Source organism: Pinus tabuliformis, chromosome Q, assembly GCF_031772625.1.
Source record: "Pinus tabuliformis cultivar Carrire ecotype Pingquan chromosome Q, CPIR1, whole genome shotgun sequence".
In the NCBI taxonomy this organism is placed as follows: Eukaryota; Viridiplantae; Streptophyta; class Pinopsida; order Pinales; family Pinaceae; genus Pinus; species Pinus tabuliformis.
Window position 1 is genome coordinate 1,224,691,194 of NC_142296.1, and position 10,001 is coordinate 1,224,701,194.

At 35.8% G+C, this 10,001-nt stretch overlaps 1 pseudogene; it reads right to left on the reverse strand.

Annotated features, from left to right (window-relative positions):
• Positions 1–435: 435 nt before the first annotated feature.
• Positions 436–2,157, reverse strand: LOC149224199 (peptide-N4-(N-acetyl-beta-glucosaminyl)asparagine amidase A pseudogene; annotated as a pseudogene).
• Between the last annotated feature and the right edge of the window lie 7,844 nt (positions 2,158–10,001).

A 10,001-nucleotide genomic window follows, 5' to 3' on the forward strand; every position in this document is an offset into this window, starting at 1 on the left:
TGTGGAATACTCATATCTATATGCAATCATTATTTTATGCAATTATTGTGTGAAATTGTTTCCATGGTTCATGTTAAAGAAAATAATGTTCTAATTGGATTTATAGTAAAAGGAAAAAACTCATACTTGTCCATACATAAGGTGTTTAGTAATGGTTGCATATAACTACTTCTTATTAGAGCAACTCTCATTTGTGAAATTTGAGTTTCAATGATGTTTCGATATCTAAAAAATAAAATTAATCCAATTTCTAAATCCCATAAACTTTAAATGGTTAGATGTTAGGAAATTGTTGACCTTGAATTTTGATCTAAAATATTATTCAAATTTAAAATCTTTATACCATTTCACTATTATCCAACAACTTCAAAGAAAACACATAAAGATGTTAAAAATGAGAGAAAGGAAATTGTTTCAAGACACTGGGAAGAAAACTGTAAAGTAATTTGCCAGCTGCGGAACTGGGAAGAAACAAACATCTCTCGCAAGATTAGTATGTCTTGCCGCAGGAAGTGTCTGTCGAGTTTGAAACAATTTCAGAGTTGCTTACGTTAACTTTCCAGGAAAAGCATCCATCAGTGCTTTGATAATTGTACATCTGTTGCATGCTCTCCCCTGTATTTTGAGTATTATTCAGAGAGCTGAAGAAGCTACCATTAGGGGAAACAACGGATACATTTTTATTAAATGCGTGTGCAATGTTCGAATAAGAAGAATCCAGATATAAGGGAAAAACGACGTCAACTTTAGAGGATAGTACTATTCCTGTGGCTGCCGCTAGAATAACCCTGCTATTGGTTGTTGTTGTTTGCTGCACATCTCCATACTTTGTCATTAAATTATCATACTTGAACACTTGCGAAGTATTAGTAATGAGCTTTCCATGAGAGGATTCTACCCAGCCAGAGGAAGAGATCGTCCTATTCGCAGATGTGTGAAATGATCCATCGGGGTTTGGCCCAAAAGACAACTCCAACTTCGGCTCCTCGTGTCCAATCAATTGCCCTCTGACACTGCTAGACTTCTCATCAAGCCACAGTTGCAAATTAGCATCCACATACCAAACGTTCATAGCATTGGTCACGCCGAAACCGAATGTGTGCTCTTTTCCGTCCAACAGTTTCCCCAAAAATGGTGTAACCTCAATCTCATAGCTGGGCAGATCAAATGCCCCAATACCAACAACAGGTTGCCAGTAGTATGGATCAAACCCTCCTGTGAAAATCACAGGATAAGGCCACACAGCACCTACAAGGACACCATCGATAAAGACTACCACTTCTCTAAAAGGCCCATTACCACTGGAACTCATGTACCAGAACTCATCATCTTCTTGGCCAGCAACAAAAATCTCCAAAACTGCCTTGTAAGTGTTAGGTGGTAGTTGCAACGACTTTGACTGCACATCAGATGAATTATTTATTTGAAACCATGAGCCCATTATCTGAGTATTAGGAAGCGAAATGGGCAGAATCGAATCTGCAAACCCTGAGTTATCTAACCCTTTTTTCCCATAATCTCCATAAAAGTGAAATGTTATATTGACATGATAAACCCCAGTATATATTTTATTAACTAAGTTACCAAGCCAGACTTCAAGGATTTGAGGCTTATCTAACAATGAAGAATACTTAGTAATGTCCTTCTGAATGGTCCATTCAATCGCTACTTCAATAGGTTCTGTTGTAGAAGTGCGCAGGATCTCCACTCCATTCAACCACACGCCTGCAATTCGGTCATACTGATTCCCATCACACGTTCCCTTCCACTCCATCACCACTTTCGTCCAATTCTTCTGACAATTTGGGGGTGGCGTATAATTTACTCTAACCGGAGGCTGAGTATAAGTGAACGCAAAATCGTGGTCTAACAGTTGGACAGAGCATGGCTTCTCCTTGGGAACCTCGATGGGCTTTGTAACTTCAAAAATTACCTTTGGATTGCCTTGAGAGGGAGACAGATTTACCAGGTCTCTTGGAGGTCGAGCCGAGGAAGTAGAGACCTCCCTCGGCCTCCGTCCATCAACGATGGCAAGAGTTCGAGTCGCCACCAGTAGCATCACCAGCATCTGCCAATGGATCTCCATTGTCTGTAATAAATGCAGAATTCAACACAGGCTACTGATCAATGTTCGGTACTTTCCCAGTGCTTTATAATAGAAACAGCAAGGCTCATTTTGAATAGGTTTTTAAGTTAGAAAATTGAGTACGTTAGCAGATAGGTGAAATAAAATAAAATTTGTAAAGAAGATAATATTTTAATTATTACGGTGAGGAAACATTCTTCTTAGTGAAGGAGATAATTCATTAGATTAATAAAAAGGCCAAATAAAATAAAATTTATAAAAAATAATATATATTAATTATTATACTAAGGGATATTTTGTGAATAAAAAAGTGTAAGGGAGATGCAGTATTATTATATTATCAATTTAATAATTTCGAAGGACCACCCATGAAAGAAGTATATTTAATGAACGTTTGACTCGCGTGATTTTGAATAGGTTTCTAAGTTAGCAAATTGAGTAGGTTAGCAAATAGGTGAAATAAAATAAAATTTGTAAAGATTATTATATATTAATTATGACGATGAGGAAACATGCTTCTAAGTTAGTGAAAGAGACCATTCATTAGATTAATAAAAAGGCAAACTAAAATAAAATTTATAAAAATATAATATATATTAATTATTATACTAAAGGATATAGTGTGAATAAATGAGTGTAAATATTTAATATAAGGAGATGCAATGTTATTAATTCCTGCCGTCTCGATATGGGATTATAGTAATCGAAAATTATGAGTTTAGTATTATATGCGCTGTTTGTTAGTCTTTACTTATTAACTATAAACAAAGTTTGCAGACACATTGATTTATCATGTTATTTGGTCTCTTCCGGAGGACCGAAGCTAATTCCGAAGCTAAAAGAATAGGTTTAATTTTTTTGTTTGCTTGATATTTTCAAACTCGTGAAAAGACTACCTAATCTAATGTTGGCATTAGTCGATGGCATTAAACGTTAGCTCAAGCTCAGGAACATGCTTGTCAGGTAGCAAGACATAACAGGGAGCTGGCTAGGTGGCGGTTGCAGAACATGAGTTATCCGCGATCTGCATGTACTACTCTACTTGTCTGTCAAGCCATCCATGTACTACTCTACTTGTCAAGCCAATCAGGGTCTGTATTCTCTATGCAACAACTTTCCTATTCTACCAAAAGACAAAGTCGAGGCTGAGGCTACCAACGCTATCTATAGAATCTAGTTAAAGAAATGAGTGATTGGTTTCTTGGTTCTCTAATATTTGCTTTACTTACCTGTAAGTCTTGATCAAGTCTGGGTCACACAGTGCACAGGGCAGAGGTGAGATCATCTCGGTGAACTGGAATTGTATCTCCAATGAATAGTTCAAGGTAAATGACTGGCTTTGGATTTGGCAAACTGACCTCCTTGAAGTTGCCTATAATGTCTCAGTCTCTGAGCGGCTTGCTATCGCTCTATGAAATTCCGCCTGGTACACCTCTATTTGCTTTGTTGGCTGATCAATTGAATTCAAAGTGTATCTTTTTGCTTACAAAGCGTGTCTCTGTGTGGTATGATGGATAGTCTGATATCTGGGTAGCTTGCTATTGCTCAACAAAAGAAATAAATATGAGAGGAACAATCACTACCTCAGGGGATTTGGTTCCCCTCCCTACATTGCCGGATTTCTCACCATTCGCCGCAACTCAAAAGCCCTCTTGCCTGACGGTCACCTGTTGGATGCCATGGAAGTTCTCTGAAATCCGACTTCATAAATTGGCTAGGATGGCTCGAATAAACTCTAATGTCTGCTTTACTTACCTGTAAGTCTTGAACAATTCTGGGTCGCACAGTGCGTAGGGTGGGCATGAGAGTGGAGCTAGATGAGGTGAGTGCCAAGGAGAGAGTCGAGAGGAGATACCAGTGGGTGGCCAAAAACGATTCCAGGGGAACCGACACCTACGGTGTTACAACTGGCTTTGGAGCTACCTCCTACCGTAAAACTGACAACGCAGCGAATATCCAGAAAGAGTTAATCTGTTTCCTCAATGTGGGCGTCGTGGGGAGGGAACATTTGTGCCTACCTGCAGAATACACAAAGGGGGCCATGCTGGTTCGGACAAACAACATCGCACCCAAGTTGCCTCTCAGAGGAACAATCACTGCCTCAGGGGATCTGGTTCCCCTCTCCTACATTGTTGGATTGCTGACCACTCGCCCCAAATCAAAAGCCTTCTCACTGGACGACCACCTGTTGATGCCATGGAAGCTCTTTGAAAAGCCGACTTCAGAAATTGGCTAGGATGGCTCGAATAAACTCGGGCTGGGAGATGAAATGAAATAGTCCTGGACCTGCTCGTTACTTCGACCTTGCAACTTGAAGATCTGAGCATTAGGAGCAAGGAAACATGTCAGCTCTCTCCTAAACTGAGAGCAAGCAGTCCCCTTAAGGGTTATAATTTTCTTTCAACACAACAGAATAATTACAAGTAGGAAATAAAACGTGTAACCTGACTGAATGATAGGAAAGAAAACGTGTAACCTTACTAATGACATCTGTCAAAATGCATGTTGAAACATTGTCGTAGATTGAATGCACTTTATTTCTAAATATAGATTATTAATTTGATTAGATATCCATGATGCAACCACATGATTACTACCTCCTGTATGTGTTGTGAAATTCATTTTCAGCATTTTTATCTTTTCAACTACATGCTCTTGACAGGATTCAAGGGACAAAACAAAGGACTGGTAGGCGCTAGAATACAGGTACGCAACACTCTCTTTAATTTTTGTTATAGCTTATTTTAAAAAAATTCACTGGGTAATCCTTAAATCTTGAAATGATCAAATAGAAAGTCAAACTTGAAAATAATACTCTCAAATAAAATGTAATCAGATGAGTAAGAATAGATACAGAGATTGGCACGATGCTCGTCCAACTCCCATCATGGATGGGAATCTTTTCAAATCGTGCAATCACTTAACTGCAAGTCCAGAAGATCCTGGCTGTTGAATTCAGTTGTTCATCTTTTATCTCCATTCTTTGTCAGAATCTTTGTTTTGTGCATTCCTTCGCTCCCCTGTTCCGCCTCCTCCCAGGGCCGCCTGTGCTACATATATTACATCAATATTCGAATTAGAATTCGATCCCACCTACATGAGATGATATTATTCACCATGCTTTTCGAATCAGTTGGCATGTGGAAGGGTTCAATCCCAACTGGGCAAGGAGATACTGGACTATACTGAAGCATGGAAAGATATCCTTATTCTCCTCCTCAATTCTGTTCAATTTCTCTACAATCTCTTCGATCTGTGTTTTTTTAGTTCTTTATTATAAATGAAAAAAAATCACAATAGCCTAGTCAGCAAGGTCTGCACAAATTACACGAGATGGTATTCTCCACCGTGCTTTTCGAATCAGCTGGCGTGTGCAAGGGTTCAATCCCAGCTGGATAAGGTGTTATACTCTTCAATTCTAGTAATTTCTGTAGATGGTAGTCTCTTTGTATCTGTATCCATTTCCTTTTTTGATTACAGAGTAAATTAGATTAGCATAGTGATGATCTATAGGAATTTATTTGATTTTTGTAATTTCATATAATTAGCTCTTTTGATATGCAATTCTTAATTAAATTCCGAGACTAAAATTAAGCCCAGAATGATATACTCGTTCTCCTCCTCAATTCTGTTAAATTTATGTACAATCTCTTTGATTTTAGCCCACATAATTAGCTTTGCTTAATTTCTATTACTTCTGATCGTGGATGGGTCTTTCTCATTTTCTCCTTGATTTAGAACATTCTTACTATGTTCCTTACTTCCCCTCCTACCTAATTTTTCGGCGCTTCGAAAAAGGGCATCCATCTATTTGCTATGCTCTCTCATAATTGGTATTGACTCACAGAGGCCACTCCAAAGACTATCATGAGAGCCATGGGCGTGAAAGGGCTTACACTTTACCACCTGAAAAGTCATCTTCAGCTACCTGCCATTTGATGAATTATTTTCAATGTAAATGTTTGAGGTCATAGTCATGCAACTGTTTGATTTTTGACTTAATGAAATCTACAACATTGATTGATGATTATAAATGAAATGCTTAACATTGATCAATGGTTATAAATGAAAAGGAGAAAAAAGAGATTCATAGAATTAAGTTTGCAAACTGGAGACTAGTTCAATTTCTTATGTTACATGCACTTCTTTCACTGGAGTTGAGTAGAACTGTCAACCGTATGGACTCTAAATGTTCACATGCTAGTTTGGTACAAGTTTGCATTTCATCTTGTTATGAATCTTACACATTGATAGGGATTTAACTCGTTTTATTATTTTGCTTAAATCTCACACATTGGTAGGAATTTGACTTGTTTTATTATTTTGTTTAATTTGCAGAAATACAGGCTTGGAAAACAACCTTTTAAAGAGTTCAACGATCAATCAAACAAGGATGGTAAGAGAGATCCCCAACTTACTTCCCTTTCAAGCCTATTTTGTTCAATGTGTATTACCATGTTGTAGATGATTACAATAATAAAAATCAGATGCACCTTGATCTGGTCCATTGGCTATTGGCTATCTATCTATGTGAAAATTGAAACCTTTCAAGTAGTTTATGTAAACCATATGTAGGCTACAACATGCAAAATGACCCTAACTACTGAATTTCAGATTTTCAAATAACACATGGTTAATGAAAATTTTGAAGAAGGAAGAAAACTTCCAGTGGCCACAATTTTCTATCTGCAAAGTAGAGATACAATCTGTCCAAGGCTAGCCAATCAACTAAGAAAAGAGGTTTAATCCATCCACAGGTCACCCGTACATGCATTCCCCTTCCTGTTGTGGTGCAGCATGATTATCAGGCTCGACAATAGAAGATTTGATAGCAGTAGACTCAGAGCAAAATACACATATTCCTTGCCTTGGTTCCCTTGTGTTACTGTAAGGACAGTGGAGTGAAGGTGTGGTATTAGGACCCTTGTTCACTATTGTTGTTGGCTATCACCAATTTGGAAAATCCCCAGAGTGCAATGATGTGTGTCGATCTCTGTCTGTCCCTATAGTTTCTTATTCAAGTCCATTGCATCAGGTAAGGTCCTCTTTCTTTCCTGTTAATACAAAGATATGTGACTGGGTGTGTTGCAAATATTCTTGATCTCCTTGTTTCCAGGGCTCTATTTTATGCAGGATTAGAAGGGCTCATCCACCATTTTGAATTTCTGTAGGTTGTTCTTATTTCCGAACTTTTGTGCCAATGGATCTAGTGCCCATAGTTTTTCTGTTTTGGTTGGAGTTTAAGCAGTTTCCATTTCCCTAGCAGTTGGGTTTTGAATGTATATCTGCCTACCATGTGCTAAAAATATATCTAACCTATTTTCCATTCTAGATAGATTATAAATTTACATTAAAAAAATTGTTAAGAGGCCAACAACCGCATAGAAGAAAATTCCCTACAACTATGTAGGACATAGCCAATGATGAAGAAATACAACACTAGTGCAACCACACAACAACATTAACATCATTAAACAAACCTCAAAGGGTAATAAAGATCTTGATGTCATATATAAAGAGAAAGCATGGGTTTGTTTTAATGGGGCATGCCAGGGCCCTATGATAGTATGAACTATAACAGTTCTGTATTTAAACACTTTTTTCAAATGAAGTAGGATTAGGAGCCGGACTCATGAATTCATGAATCTTAGACTCCTCAAATGTGCTCTCGATAGTAGCTTATCTCATTTTCAAGTATATGGGGACTAAAGGCTGGTTAAAAGATGGATGAATGTTATTGATCAGTTTCTTAATATCAATTTAAGGCCTTCGAATCTATTTCATCACGCATGTGTACAAGAAGCACAATGTGACAACAGATGCTTTCTCAATCTAGTTGTTGTAGGCAAAGCATTGGTTGAAGAATGCAGGGATGGAGTTGTAGCCTGTATCTATCTTTGAAATCAACTTTTAATGTCCAATTTGAGTGATCAATTAAAGGAAATTGCAAGTGCCTTCGAATCTATTTCATCACGTATGTGTACAAGAAGCACAATGTGACAGCGAATGCTTTATCAAACAGGTTGTTGCAGGCAAAGCATTGTTTGAACCCTTCGATGGACCATAACTAGTTGACAGAATCCCAACTTGCCTTCCACCCTCTCAATAACTATAGTTAACCCTACACATTGTCTCTTTTCTATAGCTACCCATTCAAATAATATCTTGGTATATTCTTCCTTATGTATTGCTTTATTATAGCTAAGGTAAGGCGGTCAAAATAGCATATTGAGATTGAGCAATTCCAAATCCAGTCGAAAAATCAGTAGCTTTCCTTTGCGCGTCTAGTTTGGTCGCCATATATAGATAGGGGCGTCCAGAGGTAAGGCGCTAGTCCTCAGTGGTGCAGTGGGCTCACCCGTCTAATGAGTTGAACTGGTCTCTTGAGTCGGGGCACACAGGCTTACATATCCATGAAACCATTTGTATCAAGTGAGCTTAGTAATGTTGTTCAGTAGCAAGGAGATTCACTCTAGCCAAAGCTTCCTTGAAGAACCTAACACCATTGCAGAACATGGCCATCAAGCGTCAATCAGGGAAAATCCTTTTGCTTCCCCGTTAGAGCAGGTTAAACATTGCTTAATATTGCTTTGAACATCCATATAGGGCAGGGACTACTTGCCCTGCAACCCCTCTTGTTATATTATCAATTTAATCATTTCGAAGGACCACCCATGCTTTTGCGAGAATATCTTCATTTACCGTAGAGTCATACTTCAATATAGTTTGGGTTAATCTATGGAAGTACTACCTATCTACACAATGTATAATAAATAAATATAGAAAAGAAACATAATGTATAATAAAAAATTATTTATATATAAAAGAAATATATTTATAATATATAAAAATTAATTTATATATTTGTAAACAATTATAATAGAGGTTTAATATTTTAATAATATATAAAACAAATTGATTTATATAAAATAATATTTTAAATTTTAAATTTTGTTGCTAACTTTTTTTTTTTTTATTATTTATTTATTTATTTTATATTAAATTTTTATAATTATAATAGAAGTGTAATTTTATTTTATATATATATATTAGATTTTAATGTTATTTATTAGATATGTTTGTGTGTTAATTTTTTATTATATATCTGTAAAAAATTTTATATATATCATATATACTTAAATTATATAAATTTGTATATTTATAAAGAATTATAATAAAAATATAACATAATAAAATATATTAAAAAATATATGGATATTAAAAAATATTTTAATTTTTTAATTTTGTTATATATATATATATAAATTTTTATAATAGATGTTCCATATTTCAACAAAATAAAAATATTAAATATTTCAAAGAAACATATTTATATTAAAACTTTATTATAAACATTTATGTATTATAGTTAATTATTTTTTTCCGACCTTATACAATCAAATTATATATATATATATATATATATATATATATATATATATATATATATATTTGATTTCATTAAATTATATAAATTCATATATTTATAAAAAATTATAATATATATATATATATATTAAAAAAATAGTTTTTAAATTTTGCCACACAAAGTGCTACAACAAAATGCAAAAAACATTATTTGTATGTATGCAAATTCCACTATATCGCACCACCTGAAACTAAACAAAATCAGTCATGTCACCTTACCCAACCCAAGTGTGACCTTGTGCTTAACCCTCTTCTTAGAAGGGCTTCTCGGAGTGCATTATTGCAAGTGGATTTATCTCCCTACCATAAGCTGCCAAGTTTTGTTTTGTATTCTTGGACCAGTTGACTCACACACCTATCTCCAAGACCCTAGCCTAAGATAGTTTTAGTGTACTACCAGTAAAAGTAAAAGATGAGTCTAGTTTCTTTTATTATCACGCTAATTTTAAGTGGCTGCTATTTACACAGTTGGGATGCAGCTTGAAAC